Below are 17449 nucleotides of genomic sequence, written 5' to 3'. Positions count from 1 at the left end.
TTGATGCACTACTTCAGTTTACTCCTTTAGTTTACTTGCTGTTTATCAACCACATGTTAAAAAGTGAATGTCAATATTTAAATCAAAGCAAATTCCAACAGAGTTTATGACTTAACTTCTGTCTATTAAGGAAAGTTATCTAACTACACTACAAAAGAGCAAGATAGCTTAAAATAGCTTTCTTAACACAACGTGGTGAAAAAAAGCTGTTTTTGCCACTTCTTAAAAACTAAGAAGTTTTAAACCCAAACTTTGCTAATCCGTTGGGTTATGCTTATGTGGGTTGGAAACAAAACCTTGTTGATGCACTACTTCAGTTTACTCCTTTAGTTTACTTGCTGTTTATCAACCACATGTTAAAAAGTGAATGTCAATATTTAAATCAAAGCAAATTCCAACAGAGTTTATGACTTAACTTCTGTCTATTAAGGAAAGTTATCTAACTACACTACAAAAGCGCAAGTTAGCTTAAAAAAGCTTTCTTAGTACGACGAGGTGGCCGAGTGGTTAAGGCGATGGACTGCTAATCCATTGTGCTCTGCACGCGTGGGTTCGAATCCCATCCTCGTCGGTATGTTTACATGCTGTTTATCAACCACATGTTAAAAAGTGAATGTCAATATTTAAATCAAAGCAAATTCCAACAGAGTTTATGCCTTAACTTCTGTCTATTAAGGAAAGTTATCTAACTACACTACAAATGAGCAAATTAGCTTAAAATAGCTTTCTTAACACAACGTGGTGAAAAAAAGCTGTTTTTGCCACTTCTTAAAAACTAAGAAGTTTTAAACCCAAACTTTGCTAATCCGTTGGGTTATGCTTATGTGGGTTCGAAACAAAACCTTGTTGATGCACTACTTCAGTTTACTCCTTTAGTTTACTTGCTGTTTATCAACCACATGTTAAAAAGTGAATGTCAATATTTAAATCAAAGCAAATTCCAACAGAGTTTATGACTTAACTTCTGTCTATTAAGGAAAGTTATCTAACTACACTACAAAAGAGCAAGATAGCTTAAAATAGCTTTCTTAACACAACGTGGTGAAAAAAAGCTGTTTTTGCCACTTCTTAAAAACTAAGAAGTTTTAAACCCAAACTTTGCTAATCCGTTGGGTTATGCTTATGTGGGTTCGAAACAAAACCTTGTTGATGCACTACTTCAGTTTACTCCTTTAGTTTACTTGCTGTTTATCAACCACATGTTAAAAAGTGAATGTCAATATTTAAATCAAAGCAAATTCCAACAGAGTTTATGACTTAACTTCTGTCTATTAAGGAAAGTTATCTAACTACACTACAAAAGAGCAAGATAGCTTAAAATAGCTTTCTTAACACAACGTGGTGAAAAAAGCTGTTTTTGCCACTTCTTAAAAACTAAGAAGTTTTTAAACCCAAACTTTGCTAATCCGTTGGGTTATGCTTATGTGGGTTCGAAACAAAACCTTGTTGATGCACTACTTCAGTTTACTCCTTTAGTTTACTTGCTGTTTATCAACCACATGTTAAAAAGTGAATGTCAATATTTAAATCAAAGCAAATTCCAACAGAGTTTATGACTTAACTTCTGTCTATTAAGGAAAGTTATCTAACTACACTACAAAAGAGCAAGATAGCTTAAAATAGCTTTCTTAACACAACGTGGTGATAAAAGCTGTTTTTGCCATTTCTTAAAAACTAAGAAGTGGCAGAGTGTTTAAACACAAACTTTTCTAATCCGTTGGGTTATGCTTATGTGTGTTCGAAACAAAACCTTGTTGATGCACTACTTCAGTTTACTCCTTTAGTTTACTTGCTGTTTATCAACCACATGTTAAAAAGTGAATGTCAATATTTAAATCAAAGCAAATTCCAACAGAGTTTATGCCTTAACTTCTGTCTATTAAGGAAAGTTATCTAACTACACTACAAAAGAGCAAGATAGCTTAAAATAGCTTTCTTAACACAACGTGGTGAAAAAAGCTGTTTTTGCCACTTCTTAAAAACTAAGAAGTGGCAGAGTGTTTAAACCCAAACTTTTCTAATCCGTTGGGTTATGCTTATGTGGGTTGGAAACAAAACCTTGTTGATGCACTACTTCAGTTTACTCCTTTAGTTTACTTGCTGTTTATCAACCACATGTTAAAAAGTGAATGTCAATATTTAAATCAAAGCAAATTCCAACAGAGTTTATGACTTTACTTCTGTCTATTAAGGAAAGTTATCTAACTACACTACAAAAGCGCAAGTTAGCTTAAAAAAGCTTTCTTAGTACGACGAGGTGGCCGAGTGGTTAAGGCGATGGACTGCTAATCCATTGTGCTCTGCACGCGTGGGTTCGAATCCCATCCTCGTCGGTATGTTTACTTGCTGTTTATCAACCACATGTTAAAAAGTGAATGTCAATATTTAAATCAAAGCAAATTCCAACAGAGTTTATGCCTTAACTTCTGTCTATTAAGGAAAGTTATCTAACTACACTACAAAAGAGCAAGATAGCTTAAAATAGCTTTCTTAACACAACGTGGTGAAAAAAAGCTGTTTTTGACACTTCTTAAAAACTAAGAAGTTTTAAACCCAAACTTTGCTAATCCGTTGGGTTATGCTTATGTGGGTTCGAAACAAAACCTTGTTGATGCACTACTTCAGTTTACTCCTTTAGTTTACTTGCTGTTTATCAACCACATGTTAAAAAGTGAATGTCAATATTTAAATCAAAGCAAATTCCAACAGAGTTTATGACTTAACTTCTGTCTATTAAGGAAAGTTATCTAACTACACTACAAAAGAGCAAGATAGCTTAAAATAGCTTTCTTAACACAACGTTTTGAAAAAATTTCTAATCCGTTGGGTTATGCTTATGTGGGTTCGAAACAAAACCTTGTTGATGCACTACTTCAGTTTACTCCTTTAGTTTACTTGCTGTTTATCAACCACATGTTAAAAAGTGAATGTCAATATTTAAATCAAAGCAAATTCCAACAGAGTTTATGCCTTAACTTCTGTCTATTAAGGAAAGTTATCTAACTACACTACAAAAGAGCAAGATAGCTTAAAATAGCTTTCTTAACACAACGTGGTGAAAAAAAGCTGTTTTTGCCACTTCTTAAAAACTAAGAAGTTTTAAACCCAAACTTTGCTAATCCGTTGGGTTATGCTTATGTGGGTTCGAAACAAAACCTTGTTGATGCACTACTTCAGTTTACTCCTTTAGTTTACTTGCTGTTTATCAACCACATGTTAAAAAGTGAATGTCAATATTTAAATCAAAGCAAATTCCAACAGAGTTTATGACTTAACTTCTGTCTATTAAGGAAAGTTATCTAACTACACTACAAAAGCGCAAGATAGCTTAAAATAGCTTCCTTATTACGACGAGGTGGCCGAGTGGTTAAGGCGATGGACTGCTAATCCATTGTGCTCTGCACGCGTGGGTTCGAATCCCATCCTCGTCGGTATGTTTACTTGCTGTTTATCAACCACATGTTAAAAAGTGAATGTCAATATTTAAATCAAAGCAAATTCCAACAGAGTTTATGCCTTAACTTCTGTCTATTAAGGAAAGTTATCTAACTACACTACAAAAGAGCAAGATAGCTTAAAATAGCTTTCTTAACACAACGTTTTGAAAAAAGCTGTTTTTGCCACTTCTTAAAAACTAAGAAGTGGCAGAGTGTTTAAACCCAAAAATTTCTAATCCGTTGGGTTATGCTTATGTGGGTTCGAAACAAAACCTTGTTGATGCAGTACTTCAGTTTACTCCTTTAGTTTACTTGCTGTTTATCAACCACATGTTAAAAAGTGAATGTCAATATTTAAATCAAAGCAAATTCCAACAGAGTTTATGCCTTAAATTCTGTCTATTAAGGAAAGTTATCTAACTACACTACAAAAGAGCAAGATAGCTTAAAATAGCTTTCTTAACACAACGTGGTGAAAAAAGCTGTTTTTGCCACTTCTTAAAAACTAAGAAGTTTTAAACCCAAACTTTGCTAATCCGTTGGGTTATGCTTATGTGGGTTGGAAACAAAACCTTGTTGATGCACTACTTCAGTTTACTCCTTTAGTTTACTTGCTGTTTATCAACCACATGTTAAAAAGTGAATGTCAATATTTAAATCAAAGCAAATTCCAACAGAGTTTATGACTTAACTTCTGTCTATTAAGGAAAGTTATCTAACTACACTACAAAAGAGCAAGATAGCTTAAAATAGCTTTCTTAACACAACGTGGTGAAAAAAGCTGTTTTTGCCACTTCTTAAAAACTAAGAAGTGTTTAAACCCAAACTTTGCTAATCCGTTGGGTTATGCTTATGTGGGTTCGAAACAAAACCTTGTTGATGCACTACTTCAGTTTACTCCTTTAGTTTACTTGCTGTTTATCAACCACATGTTAAAAAGTGAATGTCAATATTTAAATCAAAGCAAATTCCAACAGAGTTTATGACTTAACTTCTGTCTATTAAGGAAAGTTATCTAACTACACTACAAAAGAGCAAGATAGCTTAAAATAGCTTTCTTAACACAACGTGGTGAAAAAAGCTGTTTTTGCCACTTCTTAAAAACTAAGAAGTTTTAAACCCAAACTTTGCTAATCCGTTGGGTTATGCTTATGTGGGTTCGAAACAAAACCTTGTTGATGCACTACTTCAGTTTACTCCTTTAGTTTACTTGCTGTTTATCAACCACATGTTAAAAAGTGAATGTCAATATTTAAATCAAAGCAAATTCCAACAGAGTTTATGACTTAACTTCTGTCTATTAAGGAAAGTTATCTAACTACACTACAAAAGAGCAAGATAGCTTAAAATAGCTTTCTTAACACAACGTTTTGAAAAAAAGCTGTTTTTGCCACTTCTTAAAAACTAAGAAGTGGCAGAGTGTTTAAACCCAAACTTTTCTAATCCGTTGGGTTATGCTTATGTGGGTTGGAAACAAAACCTTGTTGATGCACTACTTCAGTTTACTCCTTTAGTTTACTTGCTGTTTATCAACCACATGTTAAAAAGTGAATGTCAATATTTAAATCAAAGCAAATTCCAACAGAGTTTATGACTTAACTTCTGTCTATTAAGGAAAGTTATCTAACTACACTACAAAAGAGCAAGATAGCTTAAAATAGCTTTCTTAACACAACGTGGTGAAAAAAGCTTTTTTTGCCACTTCTTAAAAACTAAGAAGTGGCAGAGTGTTTAAACCCAAACTTTTCTAATCCGTTGGGTTATGCTTATGTGGGTTCGAAACAAAACCTTGTTGATGCACTACTTCAGTTTACTCCTTTAGTTTACTTGCTGTTTATCAACCACATGTTAAAAAGTGAATGTCAATATTTAAATCAAAGCAAATTCCAACAGAGTTTATGACTTAACTTCTGTCTATTAAGGAAAGTTATCTAACTACACTACAAAAGCGCAAGTTAGCTTAAAAAAGCTTTCTTAGTACGACGAGGTGGCCGAGTGGTTAAGGCGATGGACTGCTAATCCATTGTGCTCTGCACGCGTGGGTTCGAATCCCATCCTCGTCGGTATGTTTACTTGCTGTTTATCAACCACATGTTAAAAAGTGAATGTCAATATTTAAATCAAAGCAAATTCCAACAGAGTTTATGCCTTAACTTCTGTCTATTAAGGAAAGTTATCTAACTACACTACAAAAGAGCAAATTAGCTTAAAATAGCTTTCTTAACACAACGTGGTGAAAAAAAGCTGTTTTTGCCACTTCTTAAAAACTAAGAAGTGGCAGAGTGTTTAAACCCAAACTTTTCTAATCCGTTGGGTTATGCTTATGTGGGTTCGAAACAAAACCTTGTTGATGCACTACTTCAGTTTACTCCTTTAGTTTACTTGCTGTTTATCAACCACATGTTAAAAAGTGAATGTCAATATTTAAATCAAAGCAAATTCCAACAGAGTTTATGACTTAACTTCTGTCTATTAAGGAAAGTTATCTAACTACACTACAAAAGAGCAAGATAGCTTAAAATAGCTTTCTTAACACAACGTGGTGAAAAAAGCTGTTTTTGCCACTTCTTAAAAACTAAGAAGTTTTAAACCCAAACTTTGCTAATCCGTTGGGTTATGCTTATGTGGGTTCGAAACAAAACCTTGTTGATGCACTACTTCAGTTTACTCCTTTAGTTTACTTGCTGTTTATCAACCACATGTTAAAAAGTGAATGTCAATATTTAAATCAAAGCAAATTCCAACAGAGTTTATGACTTAACTTCTGTCTATTAAGGAAAGTTATCTAACTACACTACAAAAGAGCAAGATAGCTTAAAATAGCTTTCTTAACACAACGTGGTGAAAAAAGCTGTTTTTGCCACTTCTTAAAAACTAAGAAGTGTTTAAACCCAAACTTTGCTAATCCGTTGGGTTATGCTTATGTGGGTTCGAAACAAAACCTTGTTGATGCACTACTTCAGTTTACTCCTTTAGTTTACTTGCTGTTTATCAACCACATGTTAAAAAGTGAATGTCAATATTTAAATCAAAGCAAATTCCAACAGAGTTTATGACTTAACTTCTGTCTATTAAGGAAAGTTATCTAACTACACTACAAAAGAGCAAGATAGCTTAAAATAGCTTTCTTAACACAACGTGGTGAAAAAAGCTGTTTTTGCCACTTCTTAAAAACTAAGAAGTTTTAAACCCAAACTTTGCTAATCCGTTGGGTTATGCTTATGTGGGTTCGAAACAAAACCTTGTTGATGCACTACTTCAGTTTACTCCTTTAGTTTACTTGCTGTTTATCAACCACATGTTAAAACGTGAATGTCAATATTTAAATCAAAGCAAATTCCAACCGAGTTTATGCCTTAACTTCTGTCTATTAAGGAAAGTTATCTAACTACACTACAAAAGCGCAAGATAGCTTAAAAAAGCTTTCTTAATACGACGTGGTGAATAAAGCTGTTTTTGCCAGTTCTTAAAAACTAAGAAGTGGCAGAGTGTTTAAACCCAAACTTTGCTAATCCGTTGGGTTATGCTTATGTGGGTTCGAAACAAAACCTTGTTGATGCACTACTTCAGTTTACTCCTTTAGTTTACTTGCTGTTTATCAACCACATGTTAAAAAGTGAATGTCAATATTTAAATCAAAGCAAATTCCAACAGAGTTTATGACTTAACTTCTGCCTATTAAGGAAAGTTATCTAACTACACTACAAAAGCGCAAGATAGCTTAAAAAAGCTTTCTTAACACAACGTTTTGAAAAAAAGCTGTTTTTGCCACTTCTTAAAAACTAAGAAGTGGCAGAGTGTTTAAACCCAAACATTTCTAATCCGTTGGGTTATGCTTATGTGGGTTGGAAACAAAACCTTGTTGATGCACTACTTCAGTTTACTCCTTTAGTTTACTTGCTGTTTATCAACCACATGTTAAAAAGTGAATGTCAATATTTAAATCAAAGCAAATTCCAACAGAGTTTATGCCTTAACTTCTGTCTATTAAGGAAAGTTATCTAACTACACTACAAAAGAGCAAGATAGCTTAAAATAGCTTTCTTAACACAACGTGGTGAAAAAAAGCTGTTTTTGCCACTTCTTAAAAACTAAGAAGTGGCAGAGTGTTTAAACCCAAACTTTTCTAATCCGTTGGGTTATGCTTATGTGGGTTCGAAACAAAACCTTGTTGATGCACTACTTCAGTTTACTCCTTTAGTTTACTTGCTGTTTATCAACCACATGTTAAAAAGTGAATGTCAATATTTAAATCAAAGCAAATTCCAACAGAGTTTATGACTTAACTTCTGTCTATTAAGGAAAGTTATCTAACTACACTACAAAAGCGCAAGTTAGCTTAAAAAGCTTTCTTAGTACGACGAGGTGGCCGAGTGGTTAAGGCGATGGACTGCTAATCCATTGTGCTCTGCACGCGTGGGTTCGAATCCCATCCTCGTCGGTATGTTTACTTGCTGTTTATCAACCACATGTTAAAAAGTGAATGTCAATATTTAAATCAAAGCAAATTCCAACAGAGTTTATGCCTTAACTTCTGTCTATTAAGGAAAGTTATCTAACTACACTACAAAAGAGCAAGATTAGCTTAAAATAGCTTTCTTAACACAACGTGGTGAAAAAAGCTGTTTTTGCCACTTCTTAAAAACTAAGAAGTGGCAGAGTGTTTAAACCCAAACTTTTCTAATCCGTTGGGTTATGCTTATGTGGGTTCGAAACAAAACCTTGTTGATGCACTACTTCAGTTTACTCCTTTAGTTTACTTGCTGTTTATCAACCACATGTTAAAAAGTGAATGTCAATATTTAAATCAAAGCAAATTCCAACAGAGTTTATGACTTAACTTCTGTCTATTAAGGAAAGTTATCTAACTACACTACAAAAGAGCAAGATAGCTTAAAATAGCTTTCTTAACACAACGTGGTGAAAAAAGCTGTTTTTGCCACTTCTTAAAAACTAAGAAGTTTTAAACCCAAACTTTGCTAATCCGTTGGGTTATGCTTATGTGGGTTCGAAACAAAACCTTGTTGATGCACTACTTCAGTTTACTCCTTTAGTTTACTTGCTGTTTATCAACCACATGTTAAAAAGTGAATGTCAATATTTAAATCAAAGCAAATTCCAACAGAGTTTATGACTTAACTTCTGTCTATTAAGGAAAGTTATCTAACTACACTACAAAAGAGCAAGATAGCTTAAAATAGCTTTCTTAACACAACGTGGTGAAAAAAGCTGTTTTTGCCACTTCTTAAAAACTAAGAAGTTTTAAACCCAAACTTTGCTAATCCGTTGGGTTATGCTTATGTGGGTTCGAAACAAAACCTTGTTGATGCACTACTTCAGTTTACTCCTTTAGTTTACTTGCTGTTTATCAACCACATGTTAAAAAGTGAATGTCAATATTTAAATCAAAGCAAATTCCAACAGAGTTTATGACTTAACTTCTGTCTATTAAGGAAAGTTATCTAACTACACTACAAAAGAGCAAGATAGCTTAAAATAGCTTTCTTAACACAACGTGGTGAAAAAAGCTGTTTTGCCACTTCTTAAAAACTAAGAAGTTTTAAACCCAAACTTTGCTAATCCGTTGGGTTATGCTTATGTGGGTTCGAAACAAAACCTTGTTGATGCACTACTTCAGTTTACTCCTTTAGTTTACTTGCTGTTTATCAACCACATGTTAAAAAGTGAATGTCAATATTTAAATCAAAGCAAATTCCAACAGAGTTTATGACTTAACTTCTGTCTATTAAGGAAAGTTATCTAACTACACTACAAAAGCGCAAGATAGCTTAAAATAGCTTTCTTAACACAACGTGGTGAAAAAAGCTGTTTTTGCCACTTCTTAAAAACTAAGAAGTGGCAGAGTGTTTAAACACAAACTTTTCTAATCCGTTGGGTTATGCTTATGTGGGTTGGAAACAAAACCTTGTTGATGCACTACTTCAGTTTACTCCTTTAGTTTACTTGCTGTTTATCAACCACATGTTAAAAAGTGAATGTCAATATTTAAATCAAAGCAAATTCCAACAGAGTTTATGACTTAACTTCTGTCTATTAAGGAAAGTTATCTAACTACACTACAAAAGAGCAAGATAGCTTAAAATAGCTTTCTTAACACAACGTGGTGAAAAAAGCTGTTTTTGCCACTTCTTAAAAACTAAGAAGTTTTAAACCCAAACTTTGCTAATCCGTTGGGTTATGCTTATGTGGGTTCGAAACAAAACCTTGTTGATGCACTACTTCAGTTTACTCCTTTAGTTTACTTGCTGTTTATCAACCACATGTTAAAAAGTGAATGTCAATATTTAAATCAAAGCAAATTCCAACAGAGTTTATGACTTAACTTCTGTCTATTAAGGAAAGTTATCTAACTACACTACAAAAGAGCAAGATAGCTTAAAATAGCTTTCTTAACACAACGTTGTGAAAAAAGCTGTTTTGCCACTTCTTAAAACTAAGAAGTGGCAGAGTGTTTAAACCAAACATTTCTAATCCGTTGGGTTATGCTTATGTGGGTTCGAAACAAACCATCCTACTTCAGTTTACTCCTTTAGTTTACTTGCTGTTTATCAACCACATGTTAAAAAGTGAATGTCAATATTTAAATCAAAGCAAATTCCAACAGAGTTTATGACTTAACTTCTGTCTATTAAGGAAAGTTATCTAACTACACTACAAAAGAGCAAGATAGCTTAAAATAGCTTTCTTAACACAACGTGGTGAAAAAAGCTGTTTTTGCCACTTCTTAAAAACTAAGAAGTTTTAAACCCAAACTTTGCTAATCCGTTGGGTTATGCTTATGTGGGTTCGAAACAAAACCTTGTTGATGCACTACTTCAGTTTACTCCTTTAGTTTACTTGCTGTTTATCAACCACATGTTAAAAAGTGAATGTCAATATTTAAATCAAAGCAAATTCCAACAGAGTTTATGACTTAACTTCTGTCTATTAAGGAAAGTTATCTAACTACACTACAAAAGAGCAAGATAGCTTAAAATAGCTTTCTTAACACAACGTTTTGAAAAAAGCTGTTTTTGCCACTTCTTAAAAACTAAGAAGTGGCAGAGTGTTTAAACCCAAACATTTCTAATCCGTTGGGTTATGCTTATGTGGGTTCGAAACAAAATACACTCTCAGTTTACTCCTTTAGTTTACTTGCTGTTTATCAACCACATGTTAAAAAGTGAATGTCAATATTTAAATCAAAGCAAATTCCAACAGAGTTTATGCCTTAACTTCTGTCTATTAAGGAAAGTTATCTAACTACACTACAAAAGAGCAAGATAGCTTAAAATAGCTTTCTTAACACAACGTGGTGAAAAAAGCTGTTTTTGCCACTTCTTAAAAACTAAGAAGTTTTAAACCCAAACTTTGCTAATCCGTTGGGTTATGCTTATGTGGGTTGGAAACAAAACCTTGTTGATGCACTACTTCAGTTTACTCCTTTAGTTTACTTGCTGTTTATCAACCACATGTTAAAAAGTGAATGTCAATATTTAAATCAAAGCAAATTCCAACAGAGTTTATGCCTTAAATTCTGTCTATTAAGGAAAGTTATCTAACTACACTACAAAAGAGCAAGATAGCTTAAAATAGCTTTCTTAACACAACGTTTTGAAAAAAGCTGTTTTTGCCACTTCTTAAAAACTAAGAAGTGGCAGAGTGTTTAAACCCAAACATTTCTAATCCGTTGGGTTATGCTTATGTGGGTTCGAAACAAAACCTTGTTGATGCACTACTTCAGTTTACTCCTTTAGTTTACTTGCTGTTTATCAACCACATGTTAAAAAGTGAATGTCAATATTTAAATCAAAGCAAATTCCAACAGAGTTTATGACTTAACTTCTGTCTATTACGGAAAGTTATCTAACTACACTACAAAAGAGCAAGTTAGCTTAAAAAGGCTTTCTTAGTACGACAAGGTGGCCGAGTGGTTAAGGAGATGGACTGCTAATCCATTGTGCTCTGCATGCGTGGGTTTGACTCCCGTCCTTGTCGATATGTTTACTTGCTGTTTATCAACCACATGTTAAAAAGTGAATGTCAATATTTAAATCAAAGCAAATTCCAACAGAGTTTATGCCTTAACTTCTGTCTATTAAGGAAAGTTATCTAACTACACTACAAAAGAGCAAGATAGCTTAAAATAGCTTTCTTAACACAACGTTGTGAAAAAAGCTGTTTTTGCCACTTCTTAAAAACTAAGAAGTTTTAAACCCAAACTTTGCTAATCCGTTGGGTTATGCTTATGTGGGTTCGAAACAAAACCTTGTTGATGCACTACTTCAGTTTACTCCTTTAGTTTACTTGCTGTTTATCAACCACATGTTAAAAAGTGAATGTCAATATTTAAATCAAAGCAAATTCCAACAGAGTTTATGACTTAACTTCTGTCTATTAAGGAAAGTTATCTAACTACACTACAAAAGAGCAAGATAGCTTAAAATAGCTTTCTTAACACAACGTGGTGAAAAAAAGCTGTTTTTGCCATTTCTTAAAAACTAAGAAGTGGCAGAGTGTTTAAACACAAACTTTTCTAATCCGTTGGGTTATGCTTATGTGGGTTGGAAACAAAACCTTGTTGATGCACTACTTCAGTTTACTCCTTTAGTTTACTTGCTGTTTATCAACCACATGTTAAAAAGTGAATGTCAATATTTAAATCAAAGCAAATTCCAACAGAGTTTATGACTTAACTTCTGTCTATTAAGGAAAGTTATCTAACTACACTACAAAAGCGCAAGCTAGCTTAAAAAAGCTTTCTTAGTACGACTAGGTGGCCGAGTGGTTAAGGCGATGGACTGCTAATCCATTGTGTTCTGCACGTGTGGGTTCGAATCCCATCCTCGTCGGTATGTTTACTTGCTGTTTATCAACCACATGTTAAAAAGTGAATGTCAATATTTAAATCAAAGCAAATTCCAACAGACTTTATGCCTTAACTTCTGTCTATTAAGGAAAGTTATCTAACTACACTACAAAAGAGCAAATTAGCTTAAAGTAGCTTTCTTAACACAACGTGGTGAAAAAAAGCTGTTTTTGCCACTTCTTAAAAACTAAGAAGTGGCAGAGTGTTTAAACCCAAACTTTTCTAATCCGTTGGGTTATGCTTATGTGGGTTCGAAACAAAACCTTGTTGATGCACTACTTCAGTTTACTCCTTTAGTTACTTGCTGTTTATCAACCACATGTTAAAAAGTGAATGTCAATATTTAAATCAAAGCAAATTCCAACAGAGTTTATGCCTTAAATTCTGTCTATTAAGGAAAGTTATCTAACTACACTACAAAAGAGCAAGATAGCTTAAAATAGCTTTCTTAACACAACGTTTTGAAAAAAAGCTGTTTTTGCCACTTCTTAAAAACTAAGAAGTGGCAGAGTGTTTAAACCCAAAAATTTCTAATCCGTTGGGTTATGCTTATGTGGGTTGGAAACAAAAACTTCAGTTTACTCCTTTAGTTTACTTGCTGTTTATCAACCACATTTTAAAAAGTGAATGTCAATATTTAAATCAAAGCAAATTCCAACAGAGTTTATGCCTTAACTTCTGTCTATTAAGGAAAGTTATCTAACTACACTACAAAAGAGCAAGATAGCTTAAAATAGCTTTCTTAACACAACGTGGTGAAAAAAGCTGTTTTTGACACTTCTTAAAAACTAAGAAGTTTTAAACCCAAACTTTGCTAATCCGTTGGGTTATGCTTATGTGGGTTCGAAACAAAACCTTGTTGATGCACTACTTCAGTTTACTCCTTTAGTTTACTTGCTGTTTATCAACCACATGTTAAAAAGTGAATGTCAATATTTAAATCAAAGCAAATTCCAACAGAGTTTATGCCTTAAATTCTGTCTATTAAGGAAAGTTATCTAACTACACTACAAAAGAGCAAGATAGCTTAAAATAGCTTTCTTAACACAACGTTTTGAAAAAAGCTGTTTTTGCCACTTCTTAAAAACTAAGAAGTGGCAGAGTGTTTAAACCCAAAAATTTCTAATCCGTTGGGTTATGCTTATGTGGGTTCGAAACAAAACCTTGTTGATGCACTACTTCAGTTTACTCCTTTAGTTTACTTGCTGTTTATCAACCACATGTTAAAAAGTGAATGTCAATATTTAAATCAAAGCAAATTCCAACAGAGTTTATGACTTAACTTCTGTCTATTACGGAAAGTTATCTAACTACACTACAAAAGAGCAAGTTAGCTTAAAAAGGTTTTCTTAGTACGACAAGGTGGCCGAGTGGTTAAGGAGATGGACTGCTAATCCATTGTGCTCTGCATGCGTGGGTTCGACTCCCGTCCTTGTCGAAATGTGTACTTGCTGTTTATCAACCACATGTTAAAAAGTGAATGTCAATATTTAAATCAAAGCAAATTCCAACAGAGTTTATGACTTAACTTCTGTCTATTAAGGAAAGTTATCTAACTACACTACAAAAGAGCAAGATAGCTTAAAATAGCTTTCTTAACACAACGTGGTGAAAAAAAGCTGTTTTTGCCATTTCTTAAAAACTAAGAAGTGGCAGAGTGTTTAAACACAAACTTTTCTAATCCGTTGGGTTATGCTTATGTGGGTTGGAAACAAAACCTTGTTGATGCACTACTTCAGTTTACTCCTTTAGTTTACTTGCTGTTTATCAACCACATGTTAAAAAGTGAATGTCAATATTTAAATCAAAGCAAATTCCAACAGAGTTTATGACTTAACTTCTGTCTATTAAGGAAAGTTATCTAACTACACTACAAAAGCGCAAGCTAGCTTAAAAAAGCTTTCTTAGTACGACTAGGTGGCCGAGTGGTTAAGGCGATGGACTGCTAATCCATTGTGTTCTGCACGTGTGGGTTCGAATCCCATCCTCGTCGGTATGTTTACTTGCTGTTTATCAACCACATGTTAAAAAGTGAATGTCAATATTTAAATCAAAGCAAATTCCAACAGAGTTTATGCCTTAAATTCTGTCTATTAAGGAAAGTTATCTAACTACACTACAAAAGAGCAAATTAGCTTAAAGTAGCTTTCTTAACACAACGTGGTGAAAAAAAGCTGTTTTTGCCACTTCTTAAAAACTAAGAAGTAGCACAGTGTTTAAACCCAAACTTTGCTAATCCGTTGGGTTATGCTTATGTGGGTTCGAAACAAAACCTTGTTGATGCACTACTTCAGTTTACTCCTTTAGTTACTTGCTGTTTATCAACCACATGTTAAAAAGTGAATGTCAATATTTAAATCAAAGCAAATTCCAACAGAGTTTATGCCTTAAATTCTGTCTATTAAGGAAAGTTATCTAACTACACTACAAAAGAGCAAGATAGCTTAAAATAGCTTTCTTAACACAACGTTTTGAAAAAAAGCTGTTTTTGCCACTTCTTAAAAACTAAGAAGTGGCAGAGTGTTTAAACCCAAAAATTTCTAATCCGTTGGGTTATGCTTATGTGGGTTCGAAACAAAAACTTCAGTTTACTCCTTTAGTTTACTTGCTGTTTATCAACCACATGTTAAAAAGTGAATGTCAATATTTAAATCAAAGCAAATTCCAACAGAGTTTATGCCTTAACTTCTGTCTATTAAGGAAAGTTATCTAACTACACTACAAAAGAGCAAGATAGCTTAAAATAGCTTTCTTAACACAACGTGGTGAAAAAAAGCTGTTTTTGCCACTTCTTAAAAACTAAGAAGTTTTAAACCCAAACTTTGCTAATCCGTTGGGTTATGCTTATGTGGGTTCGAAACAAAACCTTGTTGATGCACTACTTCAGTTTACTCCTTTAGTTTACTTGCTGTTTATCAACCACATGTTAAAAAGTGAATGTCAATATTTAAATCAAAGCAAATTCCAACAGAGTTTATGCCTTAAATTCTGTCTATTAAGGAAAGTTATCTAACTACACTACAAAAGAGCAAGATAGCTTAAAATAGCTTTCTTAACACAACGTTTTGAAAAAAAGCTGTTTTTGCCACTTCTTAAAAACTAAGAAGTGGCAGAGTGTTTAAACCCAAAAATTTCTAATCCGTTGGGTTATGCTTTTGTGGGTTCGAAACAAAACCTTGTTGATGCACTACTTCAGTTTACTCCTTTAGTTTACTTGCTGTTTATCAACCACATGTTAAAAAGTGAATGTCAATATTTAAATCAAAGCAAATTCCAACAGAGTTTATGACTTAACTTCTGTCTATTACGGAAAGTTATCTAACTACACTACAAAAGAGCAAGTTAGCTTAAAAAGGTTTCCTTAGTACGACAAGGTGGCCGAGTGGTTAAGGAGATGGACTGCTAATCCATTGTGCTCTGCATGCGTGGGTTCGACTCCCGTCCTTGTCGAAATGTGTACTTGCTGTTTATCAACCACATGTTAAAAAGTGAATGTCAATATTTAAATTAAAGCAAATTCCAACAGAGTTTATGCCTTAACTTCTGTCTATTAAGAAAAGTTATCTAACTACACTACAAAAGAGCAAGATAGCTTAAAATAGCTTTCTTAACACAACGTGGTGAAAAAAAGCTGTTTTTGCCACTTCTTAAAAACTAAGAAGTTTTAAACCCAAACTTTGCTAATCCGTTGGGTTATGCTTATGTGGGTTCGAAACAAAACCTTGTTGATGCACTACTTCAGTTTACTCCTTTAGTTTAATTGCTGTTTATCAACCACATTTTAAAAAGTGAATGTCAATATTTAAATCAAAGCAAATTCCAACAGAGTTTATGCCTTAACTTCTGTCTATTAAGGAAAGTTATCTAACTACACTACAAAAGCACAAGATAGCTTAAAATAGCTTTTTTAATATGACGAGGTGGCCGAGTGGTTAAGGAGCTAGACTGCTACTCCATTGTGCTCTGCACGCGTGGGTTCGAATCCCATCCTCGTTGATGTGTTTACTTGCTGTTTATCAACCACATGTTAAAAAGTGAATGTCAATATTTCAATCAAAGCAAATTCCAACAGTTTATGCCTTAACTTCTGTCAAGTCAAGTCAGTTTTATTTGTATAGCACCTTCCACAACACACATCGTTTCAAAGCAGCTTTACAGAATATCAGCATTAATAGACGATAAAAATGTAATGTCTATAAAGTCGATTAATCATCATTGTGTAATTTAGATAAAATACGATTTTTAATAGTGTTTAAAAATAATTAAATGATAATTGTATTAATAACCCCAGTGAGCAAGCTGTAGGTGACTGTGGCAAGGAACACAAAACTCCATCAGATGTAGATTAATGGAGAAAAATAACCTTGGGAGAAACCAGAATCACTGTGGGGGCCAGTTCCCCTCTGGCTAACATTATGAATGTAATGTAAATATTAATTATGTATAGGTAAAATCATGGTTTAAAATTATTAAACTAAGTGTTAAGGGTCAGTGATTAAACATCGATTGTGTTTGAACTGTAATATTAAATGACTAATATCTTTTAAGTCCATCCTGGATTAACTGCAGAAGTTCACATAGATGCAATTGTGCTTGTTAATTGCCTGATGAAGGCTTTTGTTGGCAATAGTTAGTCTATGCATTCCATTTCAAGATCGTAGTCCATAAATAGACCGAGGTGATGCAGGTTGGATTTGGCATCATTTCATCCTCTGAAGTCCGTCATAATAGATTGAAATGATGTTTGGCTGGCACCGGCTGCATTTAGTCATCATCATTCTGCGACATGTAGCAGTGGAGTCCAACATGAAGCAGGAATGGTGCTGGATCCAGCCGGTTCTGGTGACCTCAGGATAGGAGTCCAGAGGTTGAGACAGGGAAACAAATAAAAAGATCTAAGCGTAGATGCCATTTAATTTATTGCAGAGTTAGAGATCATGCTCAATGTTTCTGGTTTCTGGTTCCGGCAGACCCAACTAAAGCAGCCTAATTGTGGGTTGGAGGATAAATTAGGTGTATGCCTGGCTAAATAGATGAGTCTTTAGTCTAGAATTAAACTGAGAGAGTGTGTCTGCATCTCGAACAGTGTTTGGGAGACTATTCCATAGTTTAGGAGCCAACTTCTGTCTATTAAGGAAAGTTA

At 33.8% G+C, this 17449-nt stretch overlaps 1 protein-coding gene and 11 non-coding genes across 13 annotated transcripts in view; all 12 read left to right on the top strand.

The window, feature by feature from the left end:
- LOC127640069 (uncharacterized) overlaps nt 1–17449 on the top strand; it is a 220216-nt gene that overhangs the window by 196557 nt on the left and 6210 nt on the right. The gene's annotated exons all lie outside the window — the stretch shown is intronic.
- On the top strand, nt 490–571 carry trnas-gcu (transfer RNA serine (anticodon GCU)). Its single transcript has one exon. It is a non-coding gene; the product is annotated as a tRNA-Ser (tRNA).
- On the top strand, nt 2252–2333 carry trnas-gcu (transfer RNA serine (anticodon GCU)). The gene has a single exon. It is a non-coding gene; the product is annotated as a tRNA-Ser (tRNA).
- Nucleotides 3350–3431, top strand: trnas-gcu (transfer RNA serine (anticodon GCU)). Its single transcript has one exon. It is a non-coding gene; the product is annotated as a tRNA-Ser (tRNA).
- On the top strand, nt 5419–5500 carry trnas-gcu (transfer RNA serine (anticodon GCU)). The gene has a single exon. It is a non-coding gene; the product is annotated as a tRNA-Ser (tRNA).
- Nucleotides 7797–7878, top strand: trnas-gcu (transfer RNA serine (anticodon GCU)). Its single transcript has one exon. It is a non-coding gene; the product is annotated as a tRNA-Ser (tRNA).
- On the top strand, nt 11354–11435 carry trnas-gcu (transfer RNA serine (anticodon GCU)). Its single transcript has one exon. It is a non-coding gene; the product is annotated as a tRNA-Ser (tRNA).
- trnas-gcu (transfer RNA serine (anticodon GCU)) lies at nt 12208–12289 on the top strand. Its single transcript has one exon. It is a non-coding gene; the product is annotated as a tRNA-Ser (tRNA).
- trnas-gcu (transfer RNA serine (anticodon GCU)) lies at nt 13663–13744 on the top strand. The gene has a single exon. It is a non-coding gene; the product is annotated as a tRNA-Ser (tRNA).
- trnas-gcu (transfer RNA serine (anticodon GCU)) lies at nt 14218–14299 on the top strand. The gene has a single exon. It is a non-coding gene; the product is annotated as a tRNA-Ser (tRNA).
- Nucleotides 15675–15756, top strand: trnas-gcu (transfer RNA serine (anticodon GCU)). Its single transcript has one exon. It is a non-coding gene; the product is annotated as a tRNA-Ser (tRNA).
- Nucleotides 16221–16302, top strand: trnas-gcu (transfer RNA serine (anticodon GCU)). The gene has a single exon. It is a non-coding gene; the product is annotated as a tRNA-Ser (tRNA).

The sequence above is a fragment of the Xyrauchen texanus genome, chromosome 49 (assembly GCF_025860055.1).
Source record: "Xyrauchen texanus isolate HMW12.3.18 chromosome 49, RBS_HiC_50CHRs, whole genome shotgun sequence".
Classification (NCBI taxonomy): domain Eukaryota; kingdom Metazoa; phylum Chordata; class Actinopteri; order Cypriniformes; family Catostomidae; genus Xyrauchen; species Xyrauchen texanus.
The sequence above is the reverse complement of the archived record's forward strand: the minus strand, read 5'-3'. Positions and strand labels throughout refer to the sequence as shown.